Source organism: Lissotriton vulgaris, chromosome 4_1 (genome assembly GCF_964263255.1).
Source record: "Lissotriton vulgaris chromosome 4_1, aLisVul1.2, whole genome shotgun sequence".
NCBI classification, from domain to species: Eukaryota; Metazoa; Chordata; class Amphibia; order Caudata; family Salamandridae; genus Lissotriton; species Lissotriton vulgaris.
Window position 1 is genome coordinate 1,967,691,812 of NC_141691.1, and position 21,032 is coordinate 1,967,712,843.

The following is a 21,032-nucleotide window of genomic DNA, read 5'->3' on the forward strand; positions in this document are numbered from 1 at the left end:
CTTGGTGGTGTATCAATAAAGCCTCCACATTCTACTAATAATGTAGCAAACAAAACCAAATGTCCCCTTCCCAATTTCAGAAGTTTCAAAGGTACATCTTTTGGTTGTAGGAAAATACAATGTTTTAAATGTGGTTCAAATTCTCGCGTATCAAATTAAAACAATTGTCCAGCTGCAGCACAAGAGAGTGTCTGAATTGCAAAAAAAATTGGTCACTTTGGCAATGTTTGTAGAGGAGACAAACGTCACCCTGTTAGACTCATGCAAGACTCTGATAAAAATGTTGGAATGTTACTTTGTACATGTCAATGTATTCCATGTATTACTTGTTTAGAATGTTTGGGCCAGGCACTGGAATTGCTTCACAGGCAGTTGGAGCTACCACCTTGAGCCTCTACACTTATATACCTTTGTATCCTGTTGGCTTCAATAAATCTACTCAAAGAGTGAAGACTCCTGGTCTATGTGTATTGCTGTACAACTTTACTGAAGAGACCACACTTCATTTCCCTTTGGATGAATGGAAGCGGTTGACTGTGAAGGCAGTATATTAGTTTGTCACACGCAGCCAACACCACGTAACGCTTCTGTAAACCAGCTTAGATTAAGTTGGAATGCACGGTTTGCTCCAGAGCATGTGCGGCGGGGGATAATGGAGCCGTTTTGCGGGTCAGATTTTTAAGAATTGAATGTACCTGTTTATTTTCATTTAGGCTTCTTGGTGGGGAGGGCTCTTTCTGAGACACAAGCAGAGCAGGGTATACTGATTTTTATTCCCCAGTTAAAGAAACACTCTTTTTCCTGAAGGACTCTCTTGGCTAATCTAGTAGAAGCCCAGGTGACTAGGGAAGACTCTTGTGCATGGTCATCAGTTGAGGACAAAAATTCTATAAAGTCAATGTCTTCCAAAAGACCTTTTCCAGAGATGGAACTGCTTGTACTTGCAAAAGACATAAAATATTTCCCCAATTAAGGATGTTGTGCCTGGGGCATGGTCACAACCACCGCCAAGATGGCTACACACTTGTGAGGGTCCGGCGGCCTGTATCTGACTGTAAACACCGCCATCATCGCCCACGGAACGAGATGTGTGCCTTGCTGTGACTCCTAGGGACCTGAAGGATCGGGCGAGCCGCTTCACCGGGATGGGAGCCTGCATCGCTCCATTTTGGCAAAGGCAGGTCGGCACATCCAACACAGCCTCTGAGGCCCCAAGAAGACAAGGGCCGCAGAGGATTCTGAGGCTAGGATTACCCGATCCCATCAGCGCCACATGTAAGCTCCACCCTCCCTCCCCGCTGTACGCCTTTCCGAAGAGGTTGCCAGGAGGTATGTGGGTTTTCTGGGCACTGTTAATACTGATCATGTTCCATACGGCTTAGCACAGAAGCCACACTACTGGCCTGTGGAGAGATGATCAGGACTGATCTCCCCATATGGGTCAGTAGCCTCGTCATGCGGTCACCACTGAGAGACTGGCCACTGTATTCCCTACTTCTGTCAACACTGTTGCACTGTGGGCCGCAATGACCCCAAGCAACAGCGGCTCACGTTAGACCATACGAAAATGCCTGGGGGCCTCAGCTCCCACTTAGACATGGATGAGACCACGGATCAAGGTCTGGATGGGGCCACCCCATGTAATATGTCAGTTATAATGGCCCAACTTAAAGCGGTCTTCCACGCAATGGATGCACGCTTCAAAACGCTTGCGGGCCATATGAACAAGCTGGGAGAGCGGCTGGACTGACAGGGGGCTGGGATAGAGCATACTAAAACTAGTGGCCATCGAAAATGAGGACCTCGAAGCCTTGTCCTGTAGGAATAATATATGCAAATTTGTAATAGCGGAGACTACCAGCATGGGCCACAAGAGGTGTTGTGCCAGGATAGCTTGACTCCAGTGGTGTAGAGAGCATGGGACTCACGTCTGAGCATACCCATCCCACTCGGGGTGACAAATGCAAAAACAACAGTTGATGGACAGAATGCAGAACAATGTCATACATTCACCCCAGTACAGAGATCTGGGCCTAAATCCATCGTTTTTTTGCACTCCACACCACCCCAGTTCAGACATGGCCATATGCAAATCAGCCTTGACCCTGCGCCTCATGGGAACAGTCCAGCCCGAACTGCCAAGCCATGTCTTTCCTGGACCGGAGTCAAGCATCCTAGGACCGGTTTCTGGCTATCAGCCGTCTTCAGCCAGGATAGCTTGACTCCAGTGGTGTGGAGAGCATGGGACTCACGACTGAGCATACCCATCCCACTCTGGGTGACAAATGCAAATACAACAGTTGATGGACATCACCACCCCCTTTTGTACCGCTTTTGGCCGCCATAAGTGTGGCAGGGTATGCTCAGACGTGAGTCCCTTGCTCACTTTGCCACTGGATTCAAGCAAGCCGGGCTGAAGACGGCTGAAATGCCAGAAACCGGTCCTCGGAAGCTTGTTTCCGGTCCAGGAAAGGCATGGCTTGGCAGGTCGGGCTGGACTGTTCCCATGAGGCACAGAGTCAGACTGATTTGCATATGGCCATGTCTGAACTAGGGTGGTAGAGTGGGCTAAAGAACTGTGATGGATTAAACCCAGATCTGTTGACTGGGTGCGAGTGTTTGATTGGTTCAGATGCTCCGTCCATCACCACCCCCTTTTGTACTGCTTTGTTCGCCATAAGTTGGCAGGGTATGCTCAGAAGTGAGTCCCTTGCTCACTTTGCCACTGGATTCAAGCAAGCCGGGCTGACGACGGCTGAAATGCCAGAAACCGGTCCTCGGAAGCTTGTTTCCGGTCCAGGGAAGGCATGCTTGGCAGTTCGGGCTGGACTGTTCCCATGAGGCACAGGATCAGACTGATTGGCATATGTCTGAACTGGGGTGGCAGAGTGGGATAAAGAACGGTGATGGATTAAACCCAGATCTGTTGACTGGGTGTGAGTGTTTGATTGGTTCAGATGCTCCGTCCATCATCACTCCCTTTTGTACCGCCATTGCCAAAGGGGCACATCCAGTGATGAAAGAGTCATCAATTTGAGAGGAGTATTTAATCTGTGACTTTCGCTAAAATTTGTTGACCGGGGGGGGGGGGGGGGGGGGGGGGTCTTTAGGGGAACTTGAATTAACAAGATCTAGGATCTCTGTGAGCTTATCGGAGGTCAAGATAATGAATTCCGTAAGCCTATTAGAAGTATACAGTGTATGGTCATCATCAAAAGTAGAGGTACAGGTCGAGGAGTAGAGTTGGAACATATCACAAAAGTCTTTGATTTTCTTATAAAAGAACCTAGCCAGGCCATTGCACCATAAGGGTGACAGTTCCACAGTACGGCCTGAGGATGATGGCTCGAGGAAGGCTTTTGCAATACAGAAAATTTCATGTGGGAAATTGGCAGCTTGATTGATTTTATCTTCGAAATAAAGTGCTTGTGCTCTTTTTACTTCAGCTTGATAGGCTTTGATAGATTCCCTATATTTCTGGTTGCTTATCTGCCCATAGTCTTTCCTTCAAATCCTTTCAGCCCTTTTACAAATTTGTTGCAGCCTACGGAAATTGGTTGTATACCAAGGTGACATTTTCTCCTTAGCTCACCTGGTGCAAATTATTTTGGGGGGGATGAGGGTGACCTGACAAATGTACCTCATAGGTTAATGAGGCCCTATAATCACAGTAGGTTCACTATTCTAGATGGCGACAAGAGCAGAACCTATGCAACCTTTTAAAGATGGTGATACTACCTACAGTTAAACATTTGCAATCCGACATTATTACATTAAATTGCATTACAGAGAGAATCCAAGGTAAATTCAGTTCAAACGAAGCAGCAGCTAACTTCAAGAAAAACAAGCACTGCCAAATCCAACACAAATGACTTGCATTTTGAGACCAAACAAAAAATAATTTTTAATAAATCTGTTGTAGTGAAAACCTAAAGCAAATTAAATTATTGCTTTTAGTATACAATGCACCTTTGAGGTAAATAATTGAATGTGTGATGATTTGTGTGTACCTCTGAGATGTAAAATAGTCCCTCATTTATTGCAATGCAAGAACTCCATAGAAGACTGAAAGATACACCAACCAGCCATTAGAATGAGATGGGATCACGACAGACTTTGGAACCGAGTTGCACACACCTATGAATATGGATGATATATAAATGCTATTGTTGGATGATGAGGGCCGAGCATGCGGGGAGGGAGGGGAGGTTGGGTAACTATTTTTGTTAAGATGTTTTAACTACATTGCATCCTGATAGCTTTGACAAATTGCCATCCGTTTTGCTAAACTTTTGAGTTAAATGCTGGGAATGATCTGTATTGGCATGCAGTTAGGGACTTATTTTAAGGATGCTGGTCCACTGTATGTTGCCATTCGAACACACTTGTAGATGTCAGACATTGTTAATGTATATTATCCAACACTGGTTGTAAACATGTCATACTATGCCACGTGCTTATATGTCTTTATAACGCTTTACGATGTCTGGCTCACTGTTCTGTAAAATCAATAATAAAAAATAAAACAAGAATGAGATGGGATCAGCTGGGGAAGTGTGGCTCAATGATTAGAGCGACAGACCCTGATGCAGAGGTCTAGCCCAGGACCAGGGTTCAATTCCCCGCCTCGGCGGGTCTTGGGCTCAAAATTCCACGGACCTGATAATTCTCGCCTCGGTGCCTATTCCAATCATGGAGTCGCTCTCTGCAACTCTGGGCAATAGCTTGCTTAATCTCTACAACGGCCCCCACGGCGCTAAGGATGCCTGGCCTCCACCTTGGGGGTGCCCTGGAGTGGACGCCTCACAGGGAAAGCCAGGATGGGTTCCACAGCGGTATTCGCACAAGCGCCTTGAGACCCTTGAGGGCGAGTAGTGCGCTATACAAGTATCAATTTTTATTTTAAATTTAATATATATTTTACGAAAAGGTCCTGCAGACAGCTGCGCTTTCAAGTTAAACCTAACTTCTATCTGGGTGTGGTGATACAGTCCATAAAATATTTAAACTAACCAGTGAGAAAAGCTTGATGAGGCTGACAACTAAGTAGTACAAAGCACAAGGGTGATTTTATAAATGAATAAAAACATCTCATAATATGGCTGTAAATGACCCTTTACTTCCAATGCCTGCCAATGGGCTACTACATCTTAGTAGTTAGCAGGGGGTTTCTGCCCTGCTATCAGCTTTACATTGTATAGTATCCTATTGCAGCATTTATACTGCGATTTCAAATGCTATGGGGGGCGTGAAGCTAATAACTATGCGATAGTAAACTATACTATAGGTGTGTACTTGGAAGGGTGCTGCTTTTGTTTTGAGTTTATAATAGGAGTGTTTTCCTATTGTGCATGAGGACTGCCACGGTGTGGTTATCGTGTTATGAAATACAATGCGCGTATGTAAAACATAAGATGCACAAATTGTAATTAATACTAAAATATACAAGCAACGAAACAGCACCAGCCTAGCCATGTGGGCAGAGGTATGCTGCATGTGTGTTCACCAGAATACGGAGAGTAAGCAAAGAAGATCTAGATGCCAAAAGGGCCCTTTTTAAGGTAAGGACACTGCCTGTTGTCGAACAAATAAACCTCAAGAATGAGGAATGAAGAGAAGAGCAATCAAGGCTGGCACTGAACAGAACTGACAATATTTAAAAGGCTCAAAATTCCATCTACTCCCGCTAGGTCAAAGGAAGCATAAATGTTGAGCAAAGGTTCACACCAGAAACATCCGAAGGCTACCAAATGCAGACAAGCATCGGTCAAGCAAGCCTTAGTCAGGTTATAGTTCAGACCCAAGCGAGACTGGCACCCTGCACGTGTGAGAAACCAAGCTCTTGGCAGGGTGCTGCTCAAACAACACAAGAGTGAACTGGCCTCTTTTATGTTACCCTTCTTAGATCCCAGGGACCATTGCTCTTTCTAGAGTACACAAGGAAACATTCTCCTGACCCTCTAGAATTTCCTCTCAGACAACTTCACCTTTACTTACTAGTAGTGAAAGACATTTCAACATATAAAAATAGATCGACACTGCTTCCATTAACTTAAAAATGAGTAAAAAATGTTTTTAAATGGAAACCCCCAAAAGGGGATAGGAAACGAGGCTATAGAGGGGAATAGAAAGACTGAATTGTTAGTCTACAAAATAATAGTGGACCCAGTCCAAAAGATAATATCTTCAAAGTATTTAACAAAGCTGAAATGGATTTCAAAGACCACTTGATACTGAATAATTCCAGCTGGATGAACATCTTACAGAACCGGAGCTGTTTCTCTCCAAACAATAGGTGTCTATAGAAGTGTCACATACACAGCTATCTGCAGTGATTCCATTAACCAATATAGATTTCCCAAAATAAAATAGCGCCTATCTCACTGATTAGGTATCTACCATTTATATTTTATTGAAGGTCTTTGTTATTTTATAAGCAGATACATGAAGGCGAAAGACCAACAAAATAGTTACAGAATAGTTTGTTCTTTTCAGCCATATCTTTTATCCTATCCCCATGCAAAAAGACCGCATCTGCATTAGATTAATGATCACAATTCCCTTACTTTTTAGGTCTCGCCTAGCCAGCACATGAGTTGTCTCGTAGAGACATGCTGTATCTAGGATATGGACTTCACAAAATGCCCATCTTTTTCCTTGGTTTTGATTGCTATTCTTCAGAAATGCTGGCTTTTCATTGGTGAATACAGTTAGTAGTTCCTACTTTTAGACTTCTGTAACCTCCCATGAGGACTGCCCCTGTTACATGTACTCTAACTCGTCAATGTACTTTGAGAGCATTCTTTTTTTGTTGGCCAGACTCTGCTCAAGTGTTCTGACTGCTTTTCAGGAGCAGCTTCCTTTGCCTGCCCACTTAATTATTCCTGTGCCCTCCACACCCTCTCATAAATAATCCTGTATGAAGATACTTCGGTGCACGCTTCATAAAATACTTACTTACCCTTTCCCACTATATTGCTTGCTGCCCCGCCACCACTCGGATATAAATGCATTTTTAATTTATTTTAAAATGAGTACATTTTAGCCCAGTGTCATCCACTCAACACGCCCCGACATCACTGCTTTTTATTTTAATTGTAAATTAGTAAATGTTTAGGGCAGCTAGTGGGAAGATTAACTGATTTGCCCAGATTCACAGAATGTTGAGCTGACACCAAGGTTTGAACACGGATCCCCAGCTACCAAGTTGGCAGCTCTGACTGCTGTGACACATCCATTTCAATCTTAGGATCCATGTTGGAGTCTCCCTTTGTTCGCCTCAAAAATGCTGTCTTAAGTAAGGGAACTTGTACAGCACAACTTCTTTTATTAGAGCTGTTCTGCCTTCCACAGGGAACATATGGAATGAAAGAAAACTCTGCATCTTTCTAAGAACATCTGACTAGCAGGATATACACAAATACACATTCACTGTGTAGTGAGTTACTGAATGCCTTCCATTGAAGTAGCAGCTTATGTAGAACAAGTAAGTTTGTATATGTCAGCTCACAAGCTGCACTTTGCAAATCGGTTTAGTGAATACATCCGAACAAGCTCCATGGGATCTTTGACCATATTGTTTGGTAGCTCTGCTTCTATTTTTATTAAGACGTTTGGCTTCTTAAATAGCTTTGTTTATAAATTCACCTTGGGAGTCATGTTTTATGGTGTCCGGTGTAAAAATTGCAAGCTAAAATCCCAACCATTTATAGTGCATACCATAAAATGCTTTGTCTCTTGCACCACCAAAGTCAACACATTCACAGCATTCTGTGGCAATGCATCTTTCCTAAATGTATTTTTTAGGAATTCTTCATTTAGCTTTGATCTCCCTATGAACTAGCTGGTTTGCCAACTCTGTACACCCACCATCATCTGATACTCATGAGATAGTTGTGCAAAATATCACATATATTTATGACACTCCTCATCCGAGTTGGAGTCTTCTACGCTACTGGGCTGTACTAAATGTCAACAAATTAATCAATCCAATCCAGAATTTGTAGAGCGTAGCAAGGAGCTGAATTACAGGAACAGGGAGAGTAAGTGATTTATCCAGCATCACAGGATGTTGATGCCAATACTCGAACCTGGTTCCCACCAGCTCCGAAGGCGCCAGCGCAGGCCATTATGCCATATCCAATTACTGGTTTGCCGATGTCAAATTGTGGTTGTGTTTGAAATACTGTATTATATGCGCTGTTTCATTAGTGTTAAAAGGATTGTTCAGTTTCCAAGTATTGTTTGTTCGTTTGCTGTCCTGATGCATTTCAGCTTTACCCTTTTGTCTTGCATTCGAAAACACCTCCACGTCTGACATCGCCCTGGGAATTAAAGACTATTAAATAAATTTGTACTGTTTTTCCACAGTCTCAATAGAACACACAATTTATTCAATCACTTTGAACGTTTAATTAGTAAGTCGTTTTCTTTAGACAAAATGTGCTATATCCATTAGTTGTCATTCTCAATAGTACATCTGGTTTGTTGTTTTTTTTTTTATCTGCCAAAAATCTCCGCATGTTGTGCGCCTCGCGTGGAATTCAGACTCAGGAATTCTCTTGTACGCCTAAAAAGGCCCACCCGAACAGTTCTAGCAGATGGCACCAGCATTTATTTTACTCTGACTGACCGAGCTGTGCAATAATCAGTTGGAGGTCAGGCTGTGTTGCTGAACCGCTCTTTTTCATAGGTACCCACAGTGAGTGAGCTACTTTCTGAGCTGAAGCTTCTCCAGTATATGTAGTGAATGTAATGTGCTGCAAGATCCGGCAATGTAGAGCACATTTTCTTGCTTGCAGCTTATGTGCGCAGTGGATCAAGAGCCTGTCCTATTTTTAGTGTTTATTCAGTGTAGTAACACTGCGATGCACATGTGCCTAATAGGTCTTCTGGCTCCCCGTGCAGATGAGGTTGGACATTGAAAGTCATACTGGCATCCAAGGCATTTTAAATGCTTGTTTGAGCTCCCGAAGAATTCCAGCTCTCAGGACTATGCATATTATTTTAGTGGCTTTAAGCAATTCATTTTGTGGTGTACCCTTTATAAATGGTCACTAATAATATTATTGTTCTAGGCTATAACCACCAGAAAATACTGACAGAATCTCAGGTATCCTTTAAAGCATCGAATGGCTACATGGGATTTTCTTTAAAGGTTTTATTGGTATTTGTATTCAACACATTGACGGGTTTTTGTTTGTAGATCGGATCTAATCTTTCTGATGAGGGGGCAGGGATTAAATACCAGTTGAGATAGGGCTTTACAGGGTAAAAACAAGAATTAAATGGACTTTTATTTTAAAAAAAACGTCTACTTTAAAGGTCATTGACTTTGTGTAGTTCCCAATTTCTCTATGTTACTCTGTCAACTGTCTGAGAGCCAGTTATGTCAACCGGAAGGCCTTTCTTTTAAGAAGCAGCGTTTAGCAGTACAGAGACGCTATAAATGCTTCCAGGTGCTATAAACTGTTAACCTCCTCCCCCCTCCCGCTTTAAGAGGAAACATTGTGCTTGTAAAATTCCTCCAGGCTTCGCTCAGTAAAAATCGATGCCTGGATTTTCACAGGAGAGCACCGCACTAGAAAAGCAGTCCCTGGACGGCATCAATGTGGGACTGTGCACTCAGCTCCCAAGTGAGCTGAAACTATGAGACTGTATGTAGTTGCAAACAACATAAAATGCATTATGTGGAGCACTGTTTGAAATATTAAATGGCTAATTTGATTAAGAAAGGTAACATTGGACAACATCAGTAAAAAACATGGTCATTTACGCCAATAGCTTTAACTTTCACAAATGCGAGACCGATTGCTATTGCAAATGCTTGTACTACGCCACCACTAACAGCATGTCTATACAAGTTCAAAACTGCCCAATTTGCAAACACGGAACACTATTTAGCTAACTAATTCAGTAATGTGACCAGGCATATTGCCTGTCACACACCACTGATGCTATTCATGCCAAACTCTGCATTGAGTTTCTTTTTATAACTGACCTACTCTAGGAAGAAAATTATCTTGGGTGAGAGACTATTTGATGTGTTCAGTTGCTAACGTACCCCACCAGCTGAAGAATGTCGAGACCAGGGCAGCATGTATCAGTCAGGGGTAAAGGGTTAAACTGAGAATGCGAAACCGCAGCACTGCCATAAATGTGCAAACTGTCTGTGGAAAGCAAAGTCACTTGGAAAGCAAAGTCATTGGTAGCTTTTCTGTCCAAGATAACGAGGCTACAAAGCCCCCAAAGGCAAGGAAGCTGACCAGGCGAGAGTGTGTTGTCTGCAGGACCCCGTGGGCAGACCATGCCACATGACATCCCGAACAGAGCTGGCTGCAGAGCCGGACAGCCCAGCCCTGCTGGCGCAGTAGACGCGGAGACAGGAGGCGCCAGGCCTCGCACAAGGCAAGAACGTGTCTGGCAACAGGGCCGCAGTCGCATGCCGCACTCACCGCACACTCCGCGGCCCCGGGCTGCGCGCTAGCCCGAGGTGGGGCAGTAGTATTCGCTGGAGTCTGGAAACACACACAGTCCAGGCGGGAGCCGTGGTGTCGCAGAAGGTGACGCGCATGCGACTGGGTACGGCCCGGGTGGCTTTCGGCTGCGTATGGCGCTACAAAAACTGATGATGGGCGGCGGCAGACTGCAGTCAAGCTTACGTAGGATCTTCTGGGTGATGCGTTGACGGGTTTGTTTGGCTCTCCTGTATGGCCACATGCGCTGCTAGGCATTCTGAAGCTTTTCTTCGTTATAACACTGTTTTTGGTATGTGAATCCTGTATTGCTAGTCCTTTTTATTTCTTATTGGTTTTTCAAATAAAGTTTTTCAAACTTAAAAAAAGCTGCCATTTTCTTTGCACAATCTCTGAAGTACCGTCTTACTGCCAGAATAGAGGATCAGAAAGTAATAAGTTCATTTTCTCTGACATCCATGCAAATGTGTTACAGAGTTGTAAAGGTGTATTTTTGCTATATTTTTAACCCTTGTTTGACACATATTTAAAAATACTGTATGGATTTTTAAATATGATAGTAAGCAGTGGAAAATTTGACAAAATATGACAGTAAGCAGTGGAAAAGTTGACAAAATCTGACAGTAAGCAGTGGACAATTTGATAAATGTGGCTTTTTCTTAAGTGTGTGTGCTTTTGTGGTAATGTGAGTATATTGTTGTGAGATGTGTCTGAATGCACAAGCAAAAACACAAATTCATGGGTTTGCACGTTCAGATTTATGTAGACATTTTTTAGATGCATGGATGGATGAATTGATGACTGCTATACTATATCTACGGATTTTATTGTGGCTCTACCTAAATTAAAAGGATGATAATGGTAACTGTTGAGCAGTTCTCCAAGATTCCTCATTTTGCGTCAATTGAGAAAGTTCCAACGGCTGTGGAGCTGGTACAACGTTTTATGGTGGGTGTCTTCCGTTTATATGGTATCCCCTCAGTAATCATTTCTAATAGAGAACCTCAATTCATTTTCTGATTTTGGAAAGCTGTGTGTACAGCTCTTGGAATATCCTAGGCCTTGTCCTGTGGATTCCACCCCAAACATAGCTGCCAAGGTTTCAGATTGCTATGTGTGACTTTTTTGTAATTTCAGTGTAATTATGAGTGAGATTTCAACAACTATGAATGATACTTTATTACATGCAAAATCAAGCAATAAAGGCGAAGGAAACATAAAAATATCAGAAATTACACCCATTTCATCATCAAGAAACTCTAAGAATAAATTATCCTATATAGAATCTGGAAACCTCAGTGTTCTATTCATGGTCTCGCCAAGTATCAATATTGTGTGATCCTTGTAAAATCACCCGATCTTCATGTACTCAGCTCCGTTACCTACAGAATAGGAGTGGTTGGAAACAGGTTGCCTGCACGTATTAGATGCTATGTAAAAACAAACATACACCCTTGCTTAGTGATTATTATTTCTGAAATGTTCCTCTTTCTAGAGCCGCTTCTGGGGTACTGTATGCATTAAAATATTTCAAAGGGGCTATCGGGGAAACATATGTTTCTAAGAGTGGCTATCTCACCAGGTTTCAAGAGGTGTTTTCCATGAGCTACATCATTCTGACCTTTGTTTTACCTCAGTCCAAAAGATTATAATTAATATATGCAAGAAAGAGGCACTTTGTTCACACCTTGGAGGCGCTTCTTTTCAACTGTTGCTGTTTTTCTAAGAAATATTCTAAATTTAAAATGGTTATAACAAATCACAGACCTGAGCCAGATGTAAAAGTTGCCCGGGGCAGCATTCAGATGTTAGATCCGCCACACCGGCACCCTAACAATGCCTCTGCTTCAGCTTTGGGTCACAGAATTCTGGGAGATCAGTTCTTTATTGAGCTACTTGACAAGCAGAAGCCAAATGATGCATTTGAAATCTGCTTTGGGCTACAGAATACCGGGGGATCAGCTCTGATCACCCACGCACACAAGTCTCTCCACGACCTGGGCCCCAAGTACCTCAACGACCGCCTGACCTTCTACACGCCCACCCGCCAGCTACGGTCTACCAGCCTTGCCCTCGCCACCGTACCACGCATCCGAAGAGCCACCACCGGAGGCAGATCCTTCTCCTACCTGGCGGCCAAGACATGGAACTACCTCCCCATCCACCTTCGGCTGACCCAGGACCACCTCGCCTTCAGGAGACAACTCAAGACCTGGCTGTTCGAGCAGTATCGGACCCCTTCCCCCAAGCGCCTTGAGACCCTTCCAGTTGAGTAGTGCGCTATACAAGTGCTATGATTGATTGATTGATTGATTGATTGATTGATTGATTGTGTGTTACCTGCTAAAAAATAAACGTGTAATCTTTACACTTTTATTGTTCACTAGTTTAAATAGTGCAAACCCTGTCAAGGTATAAAAGAGCGCTTCACAACGAATTCAAACCACATTAGAGGTTTATTTTATAGCATCTCGCCCACCTGTAGAGAGCTCATTTAACCAGGCAGAGGGCTGTCTCGTGAGCGTCTGGACTTTCACACCGGTCTGTTTTGTGTCATCCAGCAGGTTGGGTGCCAGTTTGACTGGAACAGCTTGTGGACCACCTTGTCTGGGCACCACAGGAAGGAAATACCATGCTTTATGCGACAACGCACCATGCAGTCTAACTCCAGTAAAGAGGGCCAGCATTTGATGTGAGGGCCAGGCCCAGGCAGAAATAACTGTGTATAAATGATAACTACAGTCACCTCTTCAACCCTGGACCTGGCTCATGCTTTGGCTGCCTGCAGCACATACAGCAGAGCTATTCAGTGTTGGGCTCTGAAGCTGCATGGACAAAAGAGCTACAGCTCCTAAGGGCCCTAATGTGTGAAATGTAATGCCAGTGTGGTGGTGCAGAAATAAGCATTTAAAAGTGTTAGCCTAATCCACAGTGCGTGGCACTTGGCAGGGCTGCCCAAACCAGTGGGCTCTCCGAATGCACTAACCAGACATTGGAACAATATTTACGTTGCTTTTGTAACAACGCCAGTTCCTGAATTCATTAATAAAGTTGGTGACACTGCAGTTCTTCTCCATTTTAAGCGCTCACTGACAGTACTTCACATAGGCAGCTGATAAAACTTGAGCAGGAACAGCTAGCATAGCTGTCAACAGAGTAAAACACCTGGACACCTGTACTAATACCAGCCGCGGTGCGTCCATTGGGGCGTAGGGGCGTTGCCCCACTAAGCCTGGACACACCGCTAAAATATTTTTGTGAATTGCAGCAGCACAAATGAAATATATATAAGCGCTGCAGCGCAGCGCTTCAATCCGGGACACACCCGATTGAATCGGAGAGAGTGCACAGGGGCAGGGGGTGGGGCTGGCTGGTCTGCTGCACAGCTTGAGTGACAGCAGGAGGCCAGCAGCACTGCGCATGAGGATTGTTGGCTTGCACCTAGCCCGAGCATGCCCGCTGGTAACCTGAGCAATAGAGGGACCGAGGGGGTGCTGCTTTAGCCGGGCCGCAGCAGCCCCCGGGGTTTCAAATGCACCAGGGCGAGTAGTTAGTGTGCCCCCCTAGCCAATCCTGGCGCTGCATGCAGCACCAGGATTGGCTGGTCCCACCGTGCAGAAGGGCAGGCAATCCATCATTGGATGCCGCGCGTGGGTGGTGGCAGCCGCACTGCATATGGCCAATCACTGTGTGACTTCATGTGAAGTCATGCAGTGATTGGCCATTTCGGGACGCACGCGCTGCTGCTGGGGTGTGACGTTCCCATCTCGTGCGCAGGCAGCAGTCAGCAGACCGACTTCAGCCGCTGGTGTGTAGGTGACGTCTCTAGGGGCTCGTGCCATCGTGCGCAGGCAGCAGACCGAGTCGACTCTCGCCTCACCATCACGCTCGCTGTTGTGTGTGTGTACTACAGTTATTATTACAGTACGTCGTCGTGTTCGTGTGATCCAGATCCAATCCATCCTGCTGCTGCTGTGAAAAGGTAAGAGTGAGTGAATCTGGAAAAAAATCCTCTGTAGTCGTGTCAGTAATTAATCATGTCCGAACTCAGAAGCTCCAATCACGGTCTCACACATACACAAGCAACAGCAGAGTCATGGGCACCGCACCACCCTTCAATTCACCTGCTGTAAGTAACATGGGCATGGGATTGAGGGCTGCAGAGGATCCTCAATGTTGTCGCTGTGATGTGACACAGACCGCAATGCTCTGCCTGCACATTCATACACTCTCTTCAGCGCCACTGCGCCACTCCGGACCGTGCCTGATCTCACAGTCACCAGGGAACTTCAGTCTTGGTTCCCTTTCCAGTTTCACTTTCATGCGCCATGGGATTAGCGCAAGCAGAAGGGAGGGACAGCCTAGGCCTGAGGTGACCCTTGTGCTGTCAGCTGGCTTCTCATTCGTACATCTTGCCCGGCCAGGGGGCCTAGGACCGATTGACCTCCGTGCCCCCCATCCAATGGCGGGCATTGTAAGCACACTGCAGCGCAGACCTACCTTCACTCTGGCGCAGATGCCCTCCGTGCTCCGTTAAGGTCCGCGGCACTGCAGTGCAGCCAGGCCCGATTAATAATGGTGCCAAGTTTGACTGGAGTCTGTACCTGGTCCGCGCCGCAACACAAGTGCATGTCATCGGACATGCACAACATGCTGCTACATACAGTAAAACACAAAACACCATCACACACACAATGAGGAGATGAAGCTTGCACAGCACCGCTTCGGCAATCGGCACATGTACCTCGTAAAAGCGAGGAAGTGTGCCCTGCTGATGCCTTGTCCAATGTCCTGTGTATGTGTGCGATGCTTTCACTGCTGCGTGTGACAAGAAGTGTGCACGGAGGCTGCTCTGGCCACTACTGCTCTGTGTAATGAGGGGAGCAGCTTCACACTCCTGGTTTGCATACTCCTCACAGTTCTGCGTGCACAAGGAAGCACACACTGTCCCTGTGCCCCCTTTGTGTTTTTGTGCCAGGGGTGGGCCCCGTCGTTCGGCTGCTGTCAGCTATGAGTCCTCCCACCACGCACCTCTTATGAGTATGAGGGCAGCTGACTGTATGTGCTGTGCTCGTCCCGTGAGTGACTGAGGCTGTGGAAACCAATGCCACAAGCGCCATAACCATTGCCTGTGCCAAGGCTTGTTTGCAGTAATCCACCTGTTTTGTCTCATTCCCGCCCACCAGGAAGCAGGTTTAATTTATTGGAGATCTTTAGGAGGGCTCATATAACCTTGGAGTTATAATTAAAGTGAGAGAGGCCTAGAATAAGAGAAGCATAGTTTTTTCGGGGCATAGTGAGAGGCGCTTCTGAGAGAGGTAGGGTGATTGTTGCTAGGGTGACAGAGTTCAGGTAAAGTGCAGACTGAGAGACACATTTTGTGAGAGTGGCATGAAGGGAATGAATACCATGGAGCGAACTGGGACTGTCAGTGAGTGGGAACTTCGTAGGCGATGAGTGCCATAGGGTGAGAAGAACCATCCGGTCAGAAAGTGTTAATAGCGAGTGAGAGACAAAGGCCAAGATTTTCACTTTATATATGTTGAGATTACATTTCAACCTACAGCCAGTCAGACACGAGATTAGAATGTAGGGTAGCGGTCAGGCCTGCAGAACTTGGAGCTGCGGAACCTCGCTCGAATCGCGGCGTCAAGTCAAACATCCTGTGATTCTGGCAACTCATCCTCCCCGTGCCTACAAAAAACATGTGTCCTTGTGTAATGTAACTAGTGCTCGTTGAAAGCGCTCCAATACTTTCGGGTTAAGTTCGCGCTAAATACAACAACAAAAAACAGAAGGCCTGATTGCGTCGTTGTGATCAAGTGATGTGTCCATATGAAGAAGCAGCGAGACCTGAGTATGTGGGAAAAATAAATAATGTTTTTTTATTTTCATATAGTAGAGCGCTTTACATGACCGCAATGCCCTTACTACAAAGATCTGTATGCAGCCAGTTTCCGATTGTAATTGCATGCCCAGCTAATTAATCTCTGTAAATTTGAGAAAATACGTATGGTAATAAGACTAAAGCAAAGAGTTAATATGTTGGAAGGAAGCGCCATTCTTCGAAATATCCAGAGGCTATTATATCGTTTTTTCAGGAAAATATCTAGGTTGTGGGCCTATGTGGTAAATGCAGCAAATCTAGAACTATGCGAGCAACGTTGCTGTCGCACAATTTCATAACTACTCTTAGAGCTGAGATTTTCATGAAAGTCTCATAGTCTGAATTCAGCACCTGAGCGTAATAGGACGGAATGTATGAAGCTCTGTGGTTATACTGAATAAGCAGCTACCTATGTTATGCCATCTATTAATGTAATAAATGCACTTTCACAATTGCTTTATAACCTTCCTGCATTCTCAAATTTGCTTGAAAATGCACGATTTTTCTTCTCTTTTTTCAAAATTTTCTTGCGGGGTAACCCCCCCAAACCCCCCTTATGGGGTTCGGGCTCGCACGCTACATGGGCTCGCTATGGTGCAGTATGCAAATCAGTTTGCGCCCCTCCACTTTCAAATGTCACCAGCCGCTACTGACTAATACCCTGGAGTGAAGGCTGTAAGATGTTATATAACACTCTCGGGGCAATCTCCAGGGCAAAGTAGATATCAGCAGGCTCCACTGCCTTGAAACGTCTTCACAATTACAGAACAGTTCTTGAAGATTTCCTTGTAGTCTTTTCAGTTTCTTTCTGTAGGTTAACTTCATTAAACACATTGCATGTGTAGTTTCTTCGCCAAAATACGTTATGATGAAGAGAGGAAATCCAGTAGCCGTGGTAAGGTTGTAGATGAAAGATTCTGTATTAAGCTCTGTAATGATCCCCACCAGGAGCAGCCTCCCTGCTACTCAGCCCATACTCCAACTCACACTCCATATCACAGGCATCCTCACATTCCATTACATCACCATGCACACCAACATTCCACACAGCACATTCACACTGGCTGAGCAGCAGGGGCAGAGAAACAGGAAGGACGAATAATACCATAAACCAGGTACAATTACTTATGATAATTGGGCCTCACTTTAACTTATGCTTTCAGGGTTCCATCGCATGTTGTGTCCGTAAATTATTCCTACCTATTTCCTCGTACCTGCTGATGCAGAGTTTCTGCAACATTTAGAATCAGTAAGATGTCAACCTAAAACAAATCAATTTTTAGTGGTTACCCCCACTGAAGCTGCTAAAGTGTGAGCTTCACAGCGTCATTGTTCTTTATTCAAACATGGCATGGCTATTAGGCTGAAATCACACCTCCTGTCTAGGCAGGCTGAGGAAGCAGGGGGGATCCACCTGTCCCGGCTCCAGTCTGAGTCCAGTGAGGCCTTCAGGAGAGACCTGCGGAGCTTCATTACCTTTCATGCCAAAAGGCGAGACCAGCAGCAAACTAACTAGCTTTGGATCTTTAGTGAGTCAACTATTAAATCCAGCACAGGGCATTAGACCTTCCTTGCATAAGCCAACACTCATTGGTGGGAGCGTCCTTTCCTTATCAGTGATTGGCTTTCAGTCAAAAGGTAGCAATGCAGTTGCCCTCTGATTGAGAAACAGGTGCATACTGCAAGTTCCTTACAGGGCACATGAAATACTTCAGGGTCTATTATTTGAGGTATGGATTCCTCTTACAAAAACACTATGAAGAAGTGAGAAGCTTTGGTAAGGTAAGACCCTCAGCCTCCAGAACTATCTGATGTACCTACACTATGGTGGGTTACAAGGAAACAAGTCGGTGTGTCAACAGACATAGTCCCTTGAAGAATGTGTGACTACAGGGACCGTTTCTCCTCTAAACCTTATTATGCCTAACTAATATGTAGGCCATCTCAGATCATATCAAGGAAAGAGTCCTAACAATGGTCTGTATAGTTGCGTGCATGCTTTACTGAATTGTGTACAAGTGCATATAAAATTAGTTGGAATTAGCAACCACACCACACACGGATTACAAATATACTATTTTTATCAATGTAAACAATTCTTCCTCCTTACTGACCAAGCGTGCTTACAGTAGTGCCAATTATGTCACTGGCTGTCTTCTCCCGCATACTCTCGGGAAGTGACTCAACAACCTACCCTCTTTGAGTCCGTGGTCCGTCGATTTGACGGATCTAAAGGCTTCATTTCTAAAACCTTTTCGGTCATCCAGCACTCTGGGCATCTACCACTCCATGGCTATTAAACTCGCTGGGTCTCTGACTTGGCTGCTGTCTCCCCGGAGGAATGGGACCACCTATGGAAGAACATTCCTAAGTCATACCATTATGTTATGTTATGTTATGTTAGTGGTTTTTTGTATAGCGCGTGACCCACCCAGGGGCATCTCAGCGCTTAACCTAGGGGATAACATAGGGCGGATCAGGAAGTAATTTCTTGAGCGACAAGTCAAGTTAGAACAGGAATGTCTTTAGTTGTTTCCTGAAGGTCAGGAGAGATGTTGATATACGCAGGGCCACTGGTAGCGAGTTCCAGTATTTGGGAGCCATGTATGAAAATGCTCTACCACCTGTACGGCTCAGGCGAATGCATGGGACCTTCAGCAGGGCTAGTGAATTAGATCTTAAATTGCATTCGGACATCTGCTTATACAGCTTGTTTTGCAAGTAACGGGGGCCTTCCCCTCTAAGAGCTTTAAAGGAGAGGCAGCAGATCTTAAAAAAGGATTTCTTTTTCACTGGGAGCCAGTGCAGTTCTCTAAGAAGGGGAAGAGATGGAGATCCAGGGGGGCAATTCAGCACCATCCTTGCTGCAGTATTTTGGATCACCTGCAGTTTGGTTAGCGTTGTCTCCCATATTTCGGCCAGCAATGCGTTCCCGTAGTCGAGTCGACTCACGACCAAAGCCTGGACTACTGTTCTGCGGTGTTCTAGTGGTAGATAAGGGAGTTTTTTTGCGTAAGAGGCGGAGGCTGTAGTAGCAAGAGCCTGAGATGGACTTGATGTTGTCTTTCATGGTAAGTTTGTGGTCTAGTTGAATTCCAAGACTTTTTACTGAGGGAGAGGGGGTGGGGGCTTCACCCAGTTCTGATGGCCACCAATCGGCTGACCAGGAGTGAGCGGCTCTGCCTAGGAGCATAAGCTCGTTTTTCCCCAGGTTGAGCTGGAGACTACGTTCCCTCATCCACTCCGAGATTGCTAACATTCCCCCTGAGAAAATCAATTTCTCGTCCGTGGGGTTGGTGCCGATCGGAAATAGCAGTTGGTATCGTCGGCGTATGAGACTATCTCGAAGCCGATGGTTGCACAATTTTTGCGAGAGGAGCCATATATACATTAAAAAGCGTGGGGCTCAGACACGAGCCCTGAGGCACACCCTTATCCAGCAGGAACTTTTGAGATGTATAGGGACCAAGGATAGTGGTTTGGCATCTGTCAGTTAGAAAATTCCTTAACCACTGCAGGGCCGCACCCCGATGCCGCATTCCTGTAGTCTCTCCGCCAGCAGTTGATGAGATATGGTATCAAAAGCCACGGAGAGATCTAACAGGATCAGTATCATAGACACTCCGGCATCAAGGGTTAGTCTCAGTGAATCAGTTACAGCCAAAATAGCTGTTTCTGTGCTGAAGCCGGGACGAAAGCCCGACTGTGAAGGGTCGAGAATGTTGTTACGTTCTAAATACTGGCTGAGTTGTTTATTTATTATTGATTCTAGCATTTTACCCAACAGAGGCAACAAGAATATTGGTCTATAATTACCTAGCACCTGGGGATCTGCAGATGGTTTCTTTAAAATTGGGCACATATAAGCTTCTTTCCAGGTGGATGGAATACAGCCTGTCGAAATGGAGGAGTTAAAACATTTTTGTATTACAGAAGCACAAGTTGGGGAGAGGAGGAACATGGTACTCGGGGGGCATATGTCTGCTGGGGAACCTGATTTTGCTGCCATGAGTAAGTTGTTTGTATCCTCAATCGAAATGGTTTCAAACTGATTGAGGTGACAGGTGATAGATGTCAAAGGGTTGCCCCGGGTCGTAGTGGAACCTGAGTTATCAGTGCTTGCAGTAGAAACATTAGCATAGATCGTGGACATTTTTTCATGAAAGAAGTTCGATATAGAGTCACATAGTGATTGAGATTGTAGAGGTGACTATTTACATGCCAGGGGAGAGGAAAAATCCTTAACGATGTTGAATAGTGCTCCAGCAGAATTTTCAGCTTGTTCAATTTGGTTACGAAGGTATGAACATCTGGCCAATTTGATTAGTTGATGGTAATGGGATAAAGATGATTTATAAGCTAGTCTATCTGTCGCATTTTGTGTACTCCTCCAGCGTCTGTCACTTTGCATAGATATTTTTTACTTTTGAGATCTCATGAATGCCAGCGGGCAGAAGGCCGCCGGGTATCTGAGTTGCTATTTTTCAACGGGATAGTCGCATCAAACGTTTTAGCCAGGGTAGAATTCAAAATGGCCAACATGGCAGAGGGGTCCTGGCACAGTTGCCCCGGATCTACCCATAATTGGTAAAATGTCTCATTAAAGGCTTTCAAGGAAAGTTTTTACCAGGGCCTAGTCCTGCTGAGTTTCAGTGGCTTCTGGCAGCTGA

At 45.0% G+C, this 21,032-nt stretch overlaps 1 protein-coding gene across 3 annotated transcripts in view; it reads right to left on the bottom strand.

The window, feature by feature from the left end:
- Positions 1-10,580, bottom strand: part of TSNARE1 (t-SNARE domain containing 1) — a 1,291,163-nt gene extending 1,280,583 nt beyond the window's left edge. For 2 of the 3 annotated variants that reach the window (XM_086966284.1, XM_086966281.1), the window contains exon 1: positions 10,455-10,570. The gene's annotated coding sequence lies outside the window, so the exon portion shown is untranslated. Of the gene's footprint in view, positions 1-10,454 lie in introns of all 3 variants that reach the window. The other variant, XM_086966282.1, reaches the window with a different exon arrangement.
- Between the last annotated feature and the right edge of the window lie 10,452 nt (positions 10,581-21,032).